The 17,976-nt window shown below is 43.7% G+C and overlaps 1 protein-coding gene across 1 annotated transcript in view; it reads left to right on the top strand.

Moving 5' to 3' along the window:
- The first annotated feature begins 10,952 nt into the window (after nucleotides 1-10,952).
- TET2 (tet methylcytosine dioxygenase 2) overlaps nucleotides 10,953-17,976 on the top strand; it is a 67,821-nt gene continuing 60,797 nt past the window's right edge. The window contains exon 1 of the mRNA XM_053403917.1: nucleotides 10,953-11,201. The gene's annotated coding sequence lies outside the window, so the exon portion shown is untranslated. The remainder of the gene's footprint in view (nucleotides 11,202-17,976) is intronic.

Genomic DNA, 17,976 nt, shown 5'->3' with positions numbered 1-17,976 from the left:
AGTTGAAAGGTGTGATTGTGCGTAAATGGCATTTCTGATGGCATTTTCCAGTTTTATAGATGGAAACAGGTTGTGTGCAGTGAGGTCATCTTTTCTATAATCGTGGCTTTGAGTCCATGGAATTCCTCCAACATAAAATTTGTCTGTGAGCTCTTCTCATTAGGCGGCTGCTAGCAGGAGCCTGTGAGGTAAGATGAACTGAAACAGATGTATACTGTGGGTGGAAAGACCCCATGGAAGCTGACTGTAAGCTGCTTTCTGTCATCGTGCCAGTCCTGATGCTACCCTTCCACATCAGTAGGAGCTCAGAGATCCTACACACAATCTCCTCCTCAATGCCTTCGTTTATCTCTTGACTGACTCTTAAGAATCAGCCATTTCTTCACAGGCCACTCAATATTCCTGTACAGATGTGATCAAGTGAAATTTTAGCTGGTGCAGAATATGGCAGCGAGGAAAGGACATTAGTTGAGTGGTTGAGCATCTGCTGTGCATGCAAGAGGTTCAGTTTCCAGCATCTCCAGGAGGGGCTAGAAAGGTCCCCTGTCTGAAACCCTGGAAAGCCACTGCCAAGCAGTGCAGACAATACTGGGAAAGGTAGACCAATATTCTGAATCAATGGCCTCCTATGTTCCTGTGTTCAATAGCCTTTTCACTCCTTCACTGGCTTCCGATTCATTTCTGGTCTCTGTTCAAACAACTAGTTTTGACCTGCAAAGCCCTACACAGCTTGGGACCTCAGTACCTAAAACAGGAGTGGAGAATTGGATCCAGCTGGCAGGCCTCCCCCACCTCACTGTGTGCCAACTTTGACAGGCGGGTGACTATTACAATGGCAGGTGAACGTGTCAAAGGGACGAGTTCCATTAGCTGCACAAGAGAGTTCTCAACTGGGAATTCCATGGCGCAGCTGATCCCAGTGTAGAGCTTGCTGCCAAAGAGCCCCATCTGCCAAAGAACAATCCAGAGTGTGTTTTATGCTCCCAATTGGTCCTTTGCAGCTTTTACTTTTCTCCCTCCTACACACACACACCTGGCATCACTTATTATGCCAGGTGTGAGACAGGTGGGCAGGATTTGTGGAAGCCAGCCTCACAAGCCAAATCAGATCTGCAGGCCGGTGGTTCCCCACCGCTGGCCTAAAGCGATGCCTTTCCTCATGAGGACTTAACTGTGTCCTAAAATAATAAACTGAGACCCCTCTACAAGTCTAAAGAATGGAGTGTGGCAATATGCGAGAGAGAGAGAGAGAGAGAGAGAGAGAGAGAGAGAGAGAGAGATGTTTTCAGGTGTCTACAAGTGACATTTGGAGCACCAGGAAGACCTTTCTGTTCATCCAGTCTTGTTAACATTTTAAGATTTTTAATATAAATTAAAAGAGGCACAGATTATTATTTTAGTCTCATTTTTTCAGCATTTGAGCATTTAATTGAACTATTATGGTCCTTTATGTTTTTTATGTACGTGTTTTATGACTGCTATTTTATTTGATATTTTATTGTATGCTTTGATTTGTGTTGTGTATTGTCTAGAGCAGGGGTCTGCAACCCGCGGCTCCGGAGCCGCATGTAGCTCTTTTACACCTTTGCTGCGGCTCCGCGGCGGATACTAACGAGGGGAGGAGGCGCATTGTGTGCCCCAACACTCCCCACTGTGGCGGGTGCTGTACTGGCTGTGACGTGCATTAGTCACGCACCGTCCCGACGTCACCTTCCTGCCCGCCCGCCCGCTACACTGTAAGGGGCATGTACACTGGTCACTGCATTGAAAGGGGGGCATGTACGCCGGTCACTGTTTTGAAGGCGAGTGAAGAACACACACACACAAAATGGTAACTTGTTAATTTAATGTTTATTTCTATGTGGAGGAGTAATTCTGAGGGGTCAAACAAAGAAATAATAAAAAAGTGACAAAAAAATTATTTTTATAATGACGAGTTTTGCGGCTCCCAGTTTTTTTTTCCTTCGGAAACGGGTCCAAGTGGCTCTTTTTGTCTTAAAGGTTGCAGACCCCTGGTCTAGAGGTTAGCAGGCAACTAATAAATGCAAAGAATAAATATTAGAGGGTCAGCAATGTCAGCAGTAGCCAAAGAAATGGGCTGGAGACACACAAAGGGGCAACATCACCACACTGAAGTCTTTTTCTGGATCAAGCTAACCATCACATTAAAGCTGCAGTAATCTCCAGGAATCCAATATCAGTACCTGGTGTTCTTTGATAGCCTGCCTTGTTGCTCTCCCGTTTAGGAAGAAGGAGAGGGCATGTGGCCAAAAGACACACTGTTTGTGGTGCCAGAGGAACTTGAACTGGAATCAGTCCTACTGCCCTGTGTAATGTGTACTTTGTTAGGAAATAACTGGGGAATGCCAATTAATCCTGAAGTCCCACATATGTGGGAAAGTAAAAAAAAGGATGACTGACTGCCCGAATTCAAAGAGCTCAGGGCTTCGCTCACCATCTAGCCAAAAGTGCCCCCAGCAGAGTTTTAAATTGGAATATATGCAGTGTTTGCAAAACACATGAAATATAGGTTGTTAGACCTTTAAATATCCCACGACTGATCGATCACAATGTGCTTCCCACACCTGTACCCCTCTCTCACAGTGAATAGACCACAAACGTAAGTTTAAATGCTAACTTACAATCACCAGAGGTCTCACTCACTCATCAGTTAATGCTGCAGCACAAACAACACAGGTAAAAACCTATTCTTGAGTACAAAACACAAAAAGTATCTTCAAACGTGGAGTCTGGGCTTGGGAGTTCCAGGCTCATGTGTCTGGCCAGTTACATGGTTGGGGGGGGAGGGAGGGAGAGAAGGAGAAACAGGAAAGAAGCCTTACTTCCTCCCTCCCTGAAGATGAAGGGGTGTGACCTAATAGTGCCTTATCTAGCAATTTACAGGTCTATGATCCTTAACCCCTTCATGTACTAACTAGCATAGACATGCATTCTTAGCTTTGACTGCAAAATCTCCCACACACTTAACAATACAACCATGCAAAAAAAGTGGAGTAGTGGACAATTACAACCCTGTACCCAGCAGCTGTACCCTCTTGGAATTATTTCAGAGCTTTTGTGCTTTACCTTGCACTGTGTTTACAAGGTAGCTTTTACTGCCAGGAAATAGCAATAGGAACCTAGAAGGGAAATTTTCAGGTTTCCACTCTAGTCTGATTCAAAAGGGGCTCTGAGAGATGAGTAATACTAGGTGAGTAATACCAGGAAAACATCATTGCTACTAGATATAAGCAAATTAACTGGAGATAACTCCCAGAACAGAAGTAGATCCTGGAAGTAGTTTTCCTAATTCACATAATGTTTTTAAATTAAGCAGTTTATAGGATGATAATTCTTGATAGGAAAATTTACCACTGTGTAGACAAAACTACATTCATTTGTAGCATCCATGCACATGATGATGAGAATTTTACTGTCACCTGCTCTTTTAAAAAATCTAGAGAGGTGTAGCTGTAGTGAAATTTTCACTGCATGTGTAGCTGCTACAGACAGCCAGATAGCTGATCAGCTAAGTTTGTCCTTGGTAGTTTGTTGTCTGCAGCAACCCATAATAAGAAATTTAATTCAAGCATGACAAATCAAACACAAATGTGTTTCTAACTTTCAGGTTGCTCCTTCATACTATGTCTATGTCTATGTCTATGTCTATGTCTATGTCTCTCTCTCTCTCTCACTCACTCACACACACACACACACACACACACACAAGCTCCCTGATGATATGATTATAAAAAATGGTGTCAAACCTGAATTTTTAATTTACATTTCTGTTTCAAGTGTGGTTTTGAGGAGGGGGCATGGATATTTAATGCTGAAACATTGATGACATAGCTACAAGTATTTTCTATTTATTTATCTTGAAATATACCATAGATTTAACATACACAAAATGCACATTATATGAGATACAAAAGCAATCATTAAGCTAAAAACCATGTAGCAGCAAGCAAGAATTACTGAAACAAAACAATTGGCAGTATTATTTATTGGGTTCTAAGGAGAGCTTAAGACGTAGCAAAGAGTTGGTCTCCGTGAGGCAAGTGGCTCAGAAGTCGACAGGGATCATGTGAGAAATGGTCAATTTGTTTAACCTAAAAGACCCAGTGGCAGGGTTGGACATAACTCAAGCCATGGCTAAGTGCAAATGAGTGAGACTGTGGTTGGTTACTCAGAGGAAAATCCTCTGTACTTTATTCTTCCTGCTACTGCACTAGCCAGGGCTAAGCCATTATTTAGCTTAGTGTTATGTCCAAATGTATAGTTTATATTCCTCAAACAAACCCCGTGGTAAGCTAAGAACAAGCCTATGCTAAAGTTCACAACAAACCATGAGCCCAGATTTGGATGCAATGCTAAACAAACCATAGCTTAGCTCTGGGTAACACAGCTGCAGCAGGACCAAATGAGGAGCAAAGTAGCCACAAGTTTTCCTCTAAAATCTTGCCCACTTACACTTAGCCAATTAAGTTTTGTGTGCAAACTGGTCTGGTCTCTTATTTTAAGCTGCAATTCTATATGTACTTATCTTGAAGTAAATCCCATTGAGCTCAATGGGATGGGCTTATGAGTAGACATGCACCAGACTGCACTGCTGGGCAATGTTTTTCATTGCCTAGCAAAGACCACCTTGGTAGTCATGGACAGGCAGAGAGCAGGTGCATGAAGTTTTACTGGTTTAGCATTTTCAGCATAAATTTCAAGTGCTTAAAATACATTTCAGGAAGGACATTTTCATTCACTCCCTCAGCATTTCGAAATGGTTTGAAAAAGGAAGATCAAAATTTGAACTTATAAATGATTTCGACCCGATTCACACTGTGCCACAGCATGCAGCCTCTATGCGTGGTGGGCTGTGGTAATTAAAGTTTGTGAATTGCCTACAGCCTCCCATAAACCCACATCAACGCCACAAGAAGATGCATACAGTCTGCACAGTCACATAAGAACTTGGGGTGGAATCCTTGCCCATCACTGAAGTTCTGGTTGAAGGATAAAGAATCTCGGCCTAGTAACAGCCTTACTAGGTTGCTTCAATGACAATACTTAGGTAATACTGTAACCTGCCCCAAGCCCTTGTGGATAGGGTGGGAAATAAATTTAAATATGTTAATTGAAAGCCATGGTGTCAATTAGCAGCCCTGGAGACCAAGATAATTCAGAAAAACATAAGGCGGACATTTTGTAGCCAAGGGTTACATTCTGTGGTGAAATGATATCCCGCTGCTTTGTTCGAACTGCTGTTCTTGGTTTTATCAAGGCTGTTAAGAAATAAGATCTCTTGTTGGGCATACTGAAGTGCTTCTCAAAAATAGCCACGCCACACCTAGAAAAGTAAGCATTTCAAGAATGTCCTCATTTACTACATGCAGCTCAGAGAACAAAGCATGCTTGTGTGTCTCTCTTGCTATGCTATATAACAAGAGAAGGGGGTATCAAGTAAGCTGCATGCAAAGTATTCCTAAGAAAACATGTTTTCTTTATGATCTTCAGGCTGCTCAGGTCAGCAGCTGCTTCTTTTGGTGGGGGCTAAGAAGCACTTTACTTTTTTAAAAAAGGAGCAACATATGTCATAGCACAGGAGGGGGAACATTGGCAAGGAAGGGGTCTAGGCTTGTTTCCAAGCTGGGCGAAAGCCAAAGAAGATTCCAGGCAGACAAGAACCACCTGTTATAACATAGAAGGACACAGATCAGGGCAGGGAGAGGCTTAAAAGATGAAATGAAAAAAGGGAGGTGACCTTATGGATCATTTTACTAAACATAATGTGTGTAAATATAGAAACCTAGTTCCATGCATCTATAGGCACTGTGTTTTGAGTAAACTAAGGTGGTCAGCAGTCCCTGCAGAGGCAAACCAAGGTTGCTTCCTATTCAAACATGGCACTGTTTGCAAGAACAGTATAGCAGAGTTTTAGTTGTGTTGCTGCTGCACGTGGACAAAAGCAAGGCAGGGGGACTGTGCAGCCACCTCGTGTGAATGCACTATTTTATATATTTATTCCACAAAATTCAAATACTGTTGGGTTGTAACATGAAATAAGAAACCTTTCAAAGTGGTTTACAATAAAATTATTGGTTAAAAAAACCAAAAAACAACAGCAGCAGAAACAACCGTCTAAAAATAGTTTAAACCAACAAGAAACTGAAAACCAGATTAAGACACTTGTCAACATTTCACATGTATGGATAGGCTTGCCTAACAAAAATGCTTTGAGTAGATATTGAAAAAAGAATGAGGAAGGCACCAGCCTGATGCCAATAGGAAAGGAGTTCCAAAATGTGGGTGCTGCCACACTAAAAGATTTGTTTATCCCAGGAAAAGGGCACCTGTAACAGTGCCAGTTTTGCAGACAAAGCATATACGTGGTAAGATGATAAGGGTGGTTTAACCATCAAGCCCACTTCCCAGGGAACTCTGGGAATTGTAGCACTGTGAGGGGAATAGGGGGTCTCCTATCAGCTCACAGCACCCACAACAAGCTATAGTCCCCAGGATTCTTTAGGGGAAGTTGTGACTGTTTAAGGTGGTACCATACTGCTTTACGTTTATAGTCCAGGTGAGGACTTAGTCATGCTGATAGGAGATCCATTTAAAACAATGGTGCTTAAGTTGGTCATGGTTAAACCTCATTTATTTCAATGGCCTAGTAACATGTATGACTAACTGTGTAATCCTAACCATGTCAACTCAGAGGTAAGTTCTGCTGAATTCAATGGGGCTGACTCCCCAATAACTGGGGTTAGGATTGCAGCATAAGTATGGATCCAATCCATAATCTTTGATCAGGCTTCCTCCTGTATGTTGTGGTAAGAGAGAATGCCTATCTCTCATGTCACCACCAATTATGCCTCAGATGTTGATGGGACCAAGAAAAGGTGCTCACCGAAGGATCTTAGCAGCCAGACAGGTTGGTATAAGGAGATATAATCTTTCAGGTAGCCTGTGGCCAAGCCATATAGGGTTTTAGGGGTCATAAAGGTAAAGGGACCCCTGACCATTAGGTCCAGTCATGACTGACTCTGGGGTTGCAGCGCTCATCTCACTTTATTGGCCGAGGGAGCCGGTGTACAGCTTCCGGGTCATGTGGCCAGCATGACTAAGCCGCTTCTGGCGAACCAGAGCAGCACACGGAAACGCCGTTTACCTTCCCGCTGGAGCAGTACCTATTTATCTATTTGCACTTTGATGTGCTTTCGAACTGCTAGGTTGGCAGGAGCAAGGACCGAGCAACAGGAGCTCACCCCGTCGTGGGGATTCGAACCGCCGACCTTCTGATCGGCAAGTCTTAGGCTCTGTGGTTTAACCCAGAGTGCCACCCATGTCACAACCAGCATCTATTACAACTGTGTGGGTACTATCCTATCCACATTTGACCCATTGCCCCATCTTGGTGGGGTTTACTTTCAAGCAAACATGCATAGCATCATGGCTTGTTGGCACACATGGCCTATTTTTAAAAAGCTGAAAGAACTTAGTATATGTAGTTTAGAGAAAAGAGTGATTAAAGGGTGGAGGATACAGTAACAGTTTGCAGATTTGGATAAAACAGGTTAAAATGGCACTTTTTTGCAACCAAGTTACACTAGATCAGGGCGGTCCAACTTTTCATACCAAGTGGACTGCAGGAGTACTTTGACACAGATCCCATGAGCCACACGCTTAAATATATTTCCACAGCATAAATTAAAGTGTTGGCAATATATTTAACATGATTTAATGCACACAATATAGTTAATTAAATATATGCATAATTAACTACACATTTAATATATTTAAATGATATTTCAAGTAATCAGACTTAATTTTTTAAGGCTTTAAGATGTATTTTCTTGAATGTTGCCAAGGTCTGCCAAAAGCAGCCTGCAAGCTGCAGATTGGACCACCCTGTTCTAGATTGTCTTGATAATCCTGTCAAGACACTATAAGAACAGTCAGGCAGTGGAATAAATTGTCAAAGGAGGAAGTGATCATGCAACGTCTCTGAAAGTTTCTAAAGAAAGGAACGGAGGAGGTTCTGCACCTTTTAGCCATGCACAAGACTCTATGTGCAACAGCTCTGAATGAATGTCACATGGGCCTCCTTAAACAGGGAATTCTGAGGGTTCTGTGAAAAAAAGACTTGCTCCCTATGTCCACACATTCAAAGGGCAATCCTATGGCAAGATCTGCTGGGATGAGCAGTTTAGGATTTCCAGCTCAGCTGGGATCAGCCAGCATTAACTCCCCAACCCTGGCTCAGCAGTTCAAAAGCATGCCAGTGCAAGTAAATAAATAGGTACCGCTGCACGGGAAGGTGTGCCAGTAGCAATTTAGTCATACTGGCCCCATGACCCGATGACCTGGAAAGCTTTATGTGGACAAACACCAGCTCCCTCAACCTGAAAGTGAGAGGAGTACGATACCCTATAGTCACCTTTGGCTGGACGTAATCGTCCAGGGGTCCTTTACCTTTTTTACCTTTATGCTGGTGTAATTTGCTTATTCTGACTCAGCCAGCTGAACCAAAGGTGGCACGGCTGAGGCTAATATAAATTCCCAAAAGGGGCATTATGGGGGAGTGGCAGAGGCAGGACCACAAATGGGGTACTTCGGCTGGATCCTAATTCCATTCTCCTCAGTTCACATCATGACCTGACAACCTGGTATGACACACTATTTTAAAAGCTTGTTTACCCTCTGCCAGGCTTATGCAGAACAGCAGCAGCATCTGCTGAATGGGTCCTAGATCTGTGGCAACTTTAAACCAGATTCTGTTGCATGGGATTGCTGCCTGAAGAGTGCAGTCCTATCTATACACATCTGTTCAAAAGGAAGTATCATTGTGTTCAATGGTGCTTATTCCCAGGTAAGTGGATTTAGGATTGCACCTTTAGAGTCAGCTTAGTTTATACAATCAATAGAAAAGCGGTGAAGCCCGGTGTCTTTTGCAACATCTACCCTCATGTGTTCTTCTTCTTAAAAGGTAAAGAGACCCCTGACCATTAGGTCCAGTCGTGGCCGACTCTGGGGTTGTGGCGCTCATCTCACTTTATTGGCCGAGGGAGCTGGCGTACAACTTCTGGGTCATGTGGCCAGCATGACTAAGCCGCTTCTGGCGAACCAGAGCAGCACACGGAAACGCCGTTTACCTTCCCGCCGGAGCAGTACCTATTTATCTACTTGCACTTTGATGTGCTTTCGAACTGCTAGGTTGGCAGGAGCAAGGACCGAGCAACGGGAGCTCACCCCGTTGCGGGAATTCGAACCGCCGACCTTCTGATGGGCAAGTCCTAGGCTCTGTGGTTTAACCCACAGCGCCACCCGCGTCCCTGTTCTTCTTCTTAGTTCATCATAATAACCATATCAATATATATACCATCCTATTACATATCATAAATCATATTATTATACATGTATATAATACTATTCAGTATGGTTATGAAATATGGTTAAGAATGACCATCCACCTGCTGTTTTTTATGTATTCTATAAGCTGCCCAGAGTGGCTGGGGAAATCCAGCCAGGTGGGTGGGGTATAAATAATAAAAATATTATTATTGCCTGCTCTGTTATATTCTACAGCAAAATACAAATGCTTTAAACCAAAACAATTCTTCAACACAAACTGTATCAGTACAAATGTGCAAAACAAGTTTAAAAGCAACAAACTATCTCCATGTGCTGCTTCAGTGTTACTCTTTTGTATCTAATGCTTGTGCGTATTTCTGTGCAACACATGTTTCAATTTTACAGCGTCTGCCATGTTATCCTGTATTTCCATTCGGTGGAACTTAAGCCTATGGATTGCAATAGGTTTACTCCGAGTATGGTTTAGGAAGATATTGCTCTGTATCCATCCTTTTTATTTGTGACCACACATTGACGACATTCCAAAAATGATCCAATGGTTTGGATTAACTTTTCTCTCTTTCCTCCTTTTTTCTTTTTTAAAGTGCAACAAAAGGCAGTCTGTTCTCGTTTTACAACTTCTTAAAAACAAAACGCAGGGTGGTTTTTCAATGAATATGCTGCAACATGCAGTCCAGTTAAACATGCCCGGACCCATTGATCCCACAGGACTGGGCTGATCCCCTCATGACTCTCTCTGAGCCAACGGATTCTTCCGTCTGCAGCAAAACACAAACCACCAAAGAGTTCCGACCTTGATCGGTGCCATCCACGTGCTGCTCCCCGTGCGCTCACATGCCCGGCGTAAACAGGAGGTGGGACTGGAAGAGGAGGCGGAGGCGGTGAGAGAAACCCCGCGGACTTTGGAGAACTTGGGCGCAGCAGCCCTTTAAAAAGCACCGCCGAGCCCGCGCTTCCAGCCAATGGCGCCCGAGCGAGCGCTGAATATGCAAATCGCGGGGCGGGGCCTGCGCCCGAGCCGAAGTTCGCCTTGCCAAGCAAGCGAGCCATTGTCGGAGAAGCAGCCTCTTGCTGCTTAAAGGGCCCGGGAGTGGGATGCGCGCGTGCGCGCGAGCACGCGCTCGCCCTCCCTCCCTAACCAGGAAACAACATCTGTTAAGAATGACAGCTCCTTGTTTTGAGTCCTTTGTCTGCAACTGTGTCACATTATCGGGGCTGCAGTGCAGCAGCAAGGAAAAGGGCGGATGGGGGGGGGCTGGGAAAACACACAAACACACACAAAAAACACGCGACTGCTTTCTGGCATTTCCTGCCCTTCTGGTTTTAGAGCCGAAAAGGTGATAAAAAATAATAATAAAATCCACCAAACACCCCCCCCCACGCGCGCGTTACAACGCCACCCTTTCCTATCCGGCTCCCCTGTTAGAACAACCCAATAGAGATATCCCAATAAAAAGTCTCCCACGCCTTTGTGTGGGAAAACCCCCAAAAGGGGGAGAGGCTGGCGTCTCTGCCAGTAGCCAGTAGCCCGAGCCCGCTCGCCTGCCCGCCCGCCCTGGCGCTGTTGGGGAGACGGCGAAGCAGCAGCAGCCTCCCCCTCTCCCGCCCTCGTTCGGATGGCAGTCACGTCCGCCGCTGGGAGCGACGCTGGGGCTCCGCCGAGCGAGGAGGGAGCAGACGTCAAAACGGCCTTATGAATATTGATGCGGAGGCTAGGCTGCTTTCGTAAAGGAGCAGAAGGAAGCAAGATGGCTGCCCTTTAGGATTGGTTAGCAGGGAGAGCAGATTGCTTCGGCTGGATTCGGCGAGGCGGAGGGGACTGCTGGAAAGAGGTCAGAGGCGCGCTTCTCTCTCTCTCTCCTTCTTCCCTCTCTCTCTGTCTCTCTTTCCCTTTCTCCCCGTTCCGAAACGCTCTCCTTTTCTGACCTCCTTTAGTAGCCCGTGGGGCTCCTTGGTGTGACTTTTAGGGAAAGAAACACACACACACAACTCTCCGCGGGTCCAAATGGAAAAGAAAATTACAGCAGCTTCGCCAACATGGCTGACAAATAGAAAAACTCGAAGCTATTTTGGGGGTTCCTTCCCCCCTCTATTTCCCCCTGTATGTGTGTAGCTTTCGCCTTGTGAACTTTGCTGTTTTAGCTACTTGGGTTTGGGGTGGATGAATCTCTCCCCCCCTCCCACCTTTGTGTTTGTTGGACAGAGAAGTCGATCTGCTTTAAGTTTTGTTTTTTTCTGTCTTATAAAATTGCACTTCTTTTTCCTCCTCTTCGCTTCCACGCGACACCCCTCACCCCCAGTTGCAGCCGCCCTTTAAACGTGTGTTCTCGCTTACACACGTGCTGAGTTCTTAATCGCGTCCGGGCTTTATTCTGGAAAGAGACTCCCAAGTGGCCTTGGGGAAAGCAAGTTTGCGGAGGGTCGCTTTACAAAAAAATAATAATCGATGGTTTGGTTATGTGACCAAAACTTTAAGAGTATATGCCCTTATTAAAAAAAAAAAGCAACAAAGTGGAAGAGGGTTTGTGATCTCTGGGCAAAAGCAAACTCTTTCTTGAGAGGTGCCTAGCGTTAGAGGGCAGGGACGTTCTGCCTGGACGCAGCGGGTTAGAGAGGCGTGCGTGCGTGCGAGATTTTTAATGTGTGAAAGTGTTTTTTTTTCCCCGGCTTTGTGCTTTTCATGAATCAGCTCTCATTTGGTTTACCGGTGAGTGACAAGCAGACACAAAGGCAGGCGCAGTCCAAGAGAGAGGGCGGGAGGGGGGAAGAGAGAGGGGGGCTGTGGACTTTTCAGGACGGCAAGGTCAGGGGCGCAGAAGGAAAGTGAAGCCCCCCATCCTGGGGAAGGAAGAGAGAACTGGAGAGGACATTTACTCCCCGGCTTCTTTTCTCTACCTTTGCAATTCTCTGTGCTATCTTGGCTTCGTAATTGCTGGATCCCGTGATGAGAGCCAGTTACTCAATGTGGGTGGTGGGCGGGGGGTGGGAGGACGACGAGGGAAGCTTCCTTATGCCCTTTTAAAATAATTGCCATTTAACGAGATCAAGGCTACTAAACCATAATCTACCAGGAATGGGCCAGTCAAATGCAAAACGTGCCTTCTTGTATTTATTATTTAGCATTAAACCTAATTCCAATTACTCCCATAGGTCATATGTTAGATCTGTAATGGGAGCTTTAATCGAATTGGAAGTGTTTCTTTTTTGCCACTTAGGCTTTCTGCAACAGTACTTGGGTGTACGTTATATAAAATTTGCCTTTGTAAACTGATTGTGGTGGGGATAGAAGGAGCTGATGTGATCTTAGCAGCTTTCCACTGAAACGTTCACTCTGATGATCTCATTTTGAGATATGTTTTTCCCCTCCATGGTGAGTATGCAAATACAAAACCTGATACCATGAGATGGTAAGCAATGGTAGAATAGGACTCGTCTGGCTGTTATATATTCACAAATGCATTTTTAAAAAAATGAAGTAAAAGATGCCTTCCCTCTATAGAAGAAGGTCAGTGGGTGGCTGTTTGCTAGCTAATAAGGCCATTGTATTTGCATTTTAATGGCAGGCTGACACTCCAGGAAGAGGGGTGGAAAGGAGGAATAGCAATAGTCTTACAGTCATTTGTGGAATTGCATGTGTATTCCATGATGGCACTTTCAGTTGAGAACTAAAGCCAATAGAACAGAGCTTATTTGTAAAACAAATTCAGCAGATGGGTGTTAATGGTCAAGGATAATGAGCAGGCTTCAGTTATTGGGGTGGGGGGTTGATCAGAAGGCAGAAACAACCCCATACCCAGTGCATGCCTGGTCTTAAACAAAAACTAAAAAACACCAAACCTCCCTAACACGAACCTGTTGAAACTCCCTTGTGAGTTCTTGCTACTCTTATCTCTATTAACAAATTCACTCAATTAGCTTGTGTCCAAGCTGCAGTCTGCTTTGAGAAGTAAAAGGGATGTTAGCAACAACTCCCACATTACTCCTCAAAGGTTAATGTGCTTTGTTGACTTTTTCTGGTTACATCAGCGGAGGGTTGATTTTTTTCGTATAAGCTTAAGAAGTTCATATTTCCTCACATTGTTCTATTATTTTTCAATAATAATAAAAATAGCAGTATGCATTGTTCTCATGTGCTGCTTGATATGTTCCCAGATAATAATTGTTGTTTTATTTAAGTTAGTGACACACGTATGAAGTACAGTGGAAAATAGCTGTTTTCTTTAAACAAAACAGTATCCACCTACCAGACCTCTCTCTCTGCAATGGGAAAACTTTCTTCCATAATCATGAACTGAGCCGTTGGTGTTTTGTCAAGAATATTCAATATTCTGAAAAGCTTAAACAAAAAAATTAAATCCTCAAGTACTGCTGATGGGATTAACCTTTGAAAGCAGCTTCTGCACACAGATTCTCTTTCTCAGCTGGGAACTCCACACACAGATTGGTTGGGGATCCAGTACAGCTTCCATTCACAGATTGGTTGGGGATCCAGTACAGCTTCCATTCACAATATGGAAGTGGGCTCATCCTTCTCTTTGCATGTCAGTGAAATTGGTCTCTATCCCAAATTACAGTCTTGGGCTGCATCCATATTGGTGCACACAAATGTATCTTGGCTTAGGAGCACTGAGTATCAGCATGACACTGGTTTCTAGGAAAGCAGGTAACAAGTCAGCACAGTTCATAAAGTTCATTTGCCACATCATGTAGTCCATAAATATGGTAAAGGATGCAGGTGGCGCTGTGGTCTAAACCACTGAGCCTCTTGGGCCTGCTGATCAGAAGGTCAGCGGTTCGAATCTCTGCGATAGGGTGAGCGCCTGTTGCTCTGTCCCAGCTCCTGCCAACCTAGCAGTTCAAAAGCACGCCAGTGCAAGTAGATAAATAGGTACGGCTGTGGCGGGAGGGTAAACGGCGTTTCCGTGCACTCTGGTTTCCATCATGGTGTTGCATTGTGTCAGAAGCAGTTTGGTCATGCTGGCCACACAACCTGGAAAGCTGTCTGTGGACAAACGCCGGCTCCTTCGGCCTGAAAGCGAGATGAGCGCTGCAACCCCATAGTTGCCTTTGACTTAACTTATCCATCCAGGGGTCATTTACCTTTACCATAAATATATTACCAATGTTCTGTGACAGATTCTGTAGCATCTTGTACTTAGTAAGGGTAAGGGCATCTAGATCCTGCCTCAAAAGTACTTAAATCTTTACTTGCGTAACTTGTAGGATAAAACCTTTAGCTTAGCAACATGTATACACAATATATACTGTAGAATTGAATGACTTGTTCTCTTTAAAAGTTCCATTGTTGAACATCCTAGCGGATGCGATAAGAGTTCTAGGTTACTGCATATCATCAGAATAAACAGTGAAGAACTTTATCAGAATGTTGCCCTTCTAGAGATAAAGCATGTTATTGTTATTACTTCTGGGACCTTTCACTTATTGTATTGTTCTGCATACACAAACCTCATTTTTGAAATGAGGTTCCTAGTCTTAGACTTTATTATGCCAAAAGTGTTGTGCCCTGATAAATTGTTATGGTTGTTCAATTGTTACTCAATTTTGAATGGCAAAAGGGCAATGTGAAGTGACTGTGGCTGCAATCCTAATCTCAGTGGGGCTTGCTTCTAAGCAAACATGTTTAGAGTCATGGTGATTGTCTTGATTTTCAAAATAATGTGTAGCACTGAAATTGCCATTTGAAATCAGTACATTATTCCTGCAGGACCAACTAAAACTGGTTGCCCTTCTCAAAAGCATCTCTGTCCTCAAGGTTTCATAAATGTACATGTGGCAAACTGCACTGTTTTGTTGCAGCTTGCCTAAGTGCTTTTTCTGCTGGGGTTGCTATTTTACTTAGGATGCTACTTGATTGGCACAGTGCAGTTATAAACTTATGGGCTGGATCAACCCATAAGTTAGCTGTGCTTTATTTCTGTTAAACTTGCTGAGGTTTAACTATGGCTAACTTTTCACACTGTGGAACTCATGTTCAGCTAAAAGACTGTGCTCCTAAACACAATTACCCTGAGAATAAGTCTCATTGAACTAATTAAAAGTTACTCGTGAATAGACACATGTAGGACTTTACTGCTAGTCTGGATCAACCCCACTGACTACTTAAAAAAACAAGACAACTTTCCCGAACGTCCATGGGATGCTCACTGTCCATGCCAACTCTAGAGTATTCACATTGCTAATGAAAGATTGAAAAATAATTACTTTCTTGATAATAAATGCGCAAAGGGGAAATGGAATCCTTAAAGTGATGGGGAGTACATTCACTTTTTAATTCCCTGCAAGGATAAGCTAACTATTGGCAAAAAGTTCTGTTCAGGGCAATATTGCTGATTTTGAAGAGAGCAAAGAGATCTTCTTCATGTTCCATTGGACAAATGTAAATAAGTTTTCTTGTTCTACAATTCTGTGATTTACCAGAACCTTATTTTTTTGGATTGGAATGTGTGTATGCTGCTGTCAGTGGATCTGCTGGCTAGTCGATTGTAAGGGCAGGTAAACATATATGAGACTCAAACAGATATTTCCCACACTCCCCAACAGCTAGATAAAGAAAAACTGTGACTTTGCTGAGCAACTTCTGAGAAGCAGTTGCTAAGAATTCCTCTCTGTGTGAGATGCTAAACTTGGTTGCTAAACTTAGTTTTCCCCATTATAGTCGAGGATCATGATAAGATGCAGGCATGATTCTCCTGAGCCATACATGAGACTCTAGGTCAAAACTGTCACCTAGACTTGGGCCTGGAATCAATAGGAAGCTCATGCAGATGATGCAGCATGGATGTAATATACTGCTAGTGACTTCCCACCATGTAGATGTGGGCTGTATGCATGTTGTATTCATTGTACAGTCATACCTTGGATCTCAGACACCTTGGCTCCCGAAAAAATCGGCTCCTGAACGATCAAAACCTAGAAGTGAGTCTTCTGGTTTTCAAATGTTCTTTTGGAAGCCGAATGTCCGACGGGGCTTCTGACTGGCTTCAGGAGCTTCCTGCAGCCAATCGGAAGCCACACTTTGGTTTCTGAACATTTCGGAAGTTAAACAGACTCCTGGAACGGATTCTGTTCGACTTCCGAGGTACGACTGTACTTCCTAAGGGATTGTCAATGGCATTATAGTAATGAACACTTTGGTTACAAAGTTGTTTGGTTACATGCAAGAAGCCGAGTGGCTACTCTGTTTCAATCTTCTTGAAAGAGATTATTATGGCCATGTCACCAAGTAGTAGAAGAAGAAGAGTTTGGATTTGATATCCTGCTTTATCACTACCCAAAGGAGTCTCAAAGCGGCTAACAATCTCCTTTCCCTTCCTCCCCCACAACAAACACTCTGTGAGGTGAGTGAGGCTGGGAGACTTCAGGAAAGTGTGACAAGGTCACCCAGCAGCTGCATGTGGGGGAGCGGGGACGCAAACCCGGTTCACCAGATTACAAGTAAACCGCTCTTAACCACTACACCACACTAGAGCCATTGCAACTTAAACTTCTAGGAACTGGAAATCTGTAAGGCCTGGTTGGTTCGTAGCTGCTCTGGGATGAAGATTCTCCATGTTTATTTCACTTATACCCGGCTGTTTTCTCCAGGGCACTTTTGAGCTTGGATATGTAACTTGAAAGCTTCTCCATGGAATTCAAGCACCCGGAGGTATTTTTGAAAACCTCTGTGTGTGGCAAGGTGGGCCCTGGTGTTAGATTAATTCATGGAAGGTAAATGTGTCATTAGCTATTGCACATAACAACTAAATATGCATATTGTGCCATGCCCAGTGGTAAAATATTGCTGACTACTAGATACTGGGGCCAAATTATAAGGAACGGCTAATGGCTGTTCCCAGAACACCATGCTTGTGAACTTCCCCAGGGCATCTGCTTGAGAGCTCTAGGAGTCAGAAGTGGATTAGATTAGATAGACATTTAATCCAATACAGAAAGTTAGCACTTATGTCTTTATGGGCAGAGGCAGTCTAGATTTACTGTGTCTGTCACCACCCAGAAGAATTCTATGTGATGGCATTTTGGAGTTTCCAAAGCATTCTCCACAACTGCCATTGCTGCATCATATCCTTTTAACAACGATCAGTGCCACAACTGGGTCAGCTTTGGTACAAGATCAATGCTAACTTCATCTGTGCTGTTTTTCTCCTTTGTTTTCTTTCTCACTCTTTCTCCCCTTTGTCCACTTTTGAGCCCTTGCTAAGGTTCGAAAAGAATTGGTGGTTCTTTTGAACAATGCTGGAAAACACCATCTCAAATTATTTTGCCAAACAAGATGAACTATTGATTTGTCTTGTTCTCTCTGGCTGCTGTGAAGGCATTTTGCCAATTCTTAATGTTATGACATCATCTAGAAAGGCTATTCGTTTGATCTGGTTCTGAAACGCAGTGGGATGCATTATGAATCATAAAAAACTGACTGCAGTGTGAATCAGAGATGGATAGAAGCTAAAGAGAGATTTGAACATACCTATTATAGCTCTGTTGTAATTTTAATCTGAACTGCAGGTAACAACAAATCCACTTCAGTTGACCTCTGGAAACTTAGAAGTCTTTTAAATTTATTTGAAAAATCGCTAACTGAAGATGCTA

This window comes from Podarcis raffonei, chromosome 9, assembly GCF_027172205.1.
Source record: "Podarcis raffonei isolate rPodRaf1 chromosome 9, rPodRaf1.pri, whole genome shotgun sequence".
Classification (NCBI taxonomy): Eukaryota; Metazoa; Chordata; class Lepidosauria; order Squamata; family Lacertidae; genus Podarcis; species Podarcis raffonei.
The sequence above is the reverse complement of the archived record's forward strand: the minus strand, read 5'-3'. Positions and strand labels throughout refer to the sequence as shown.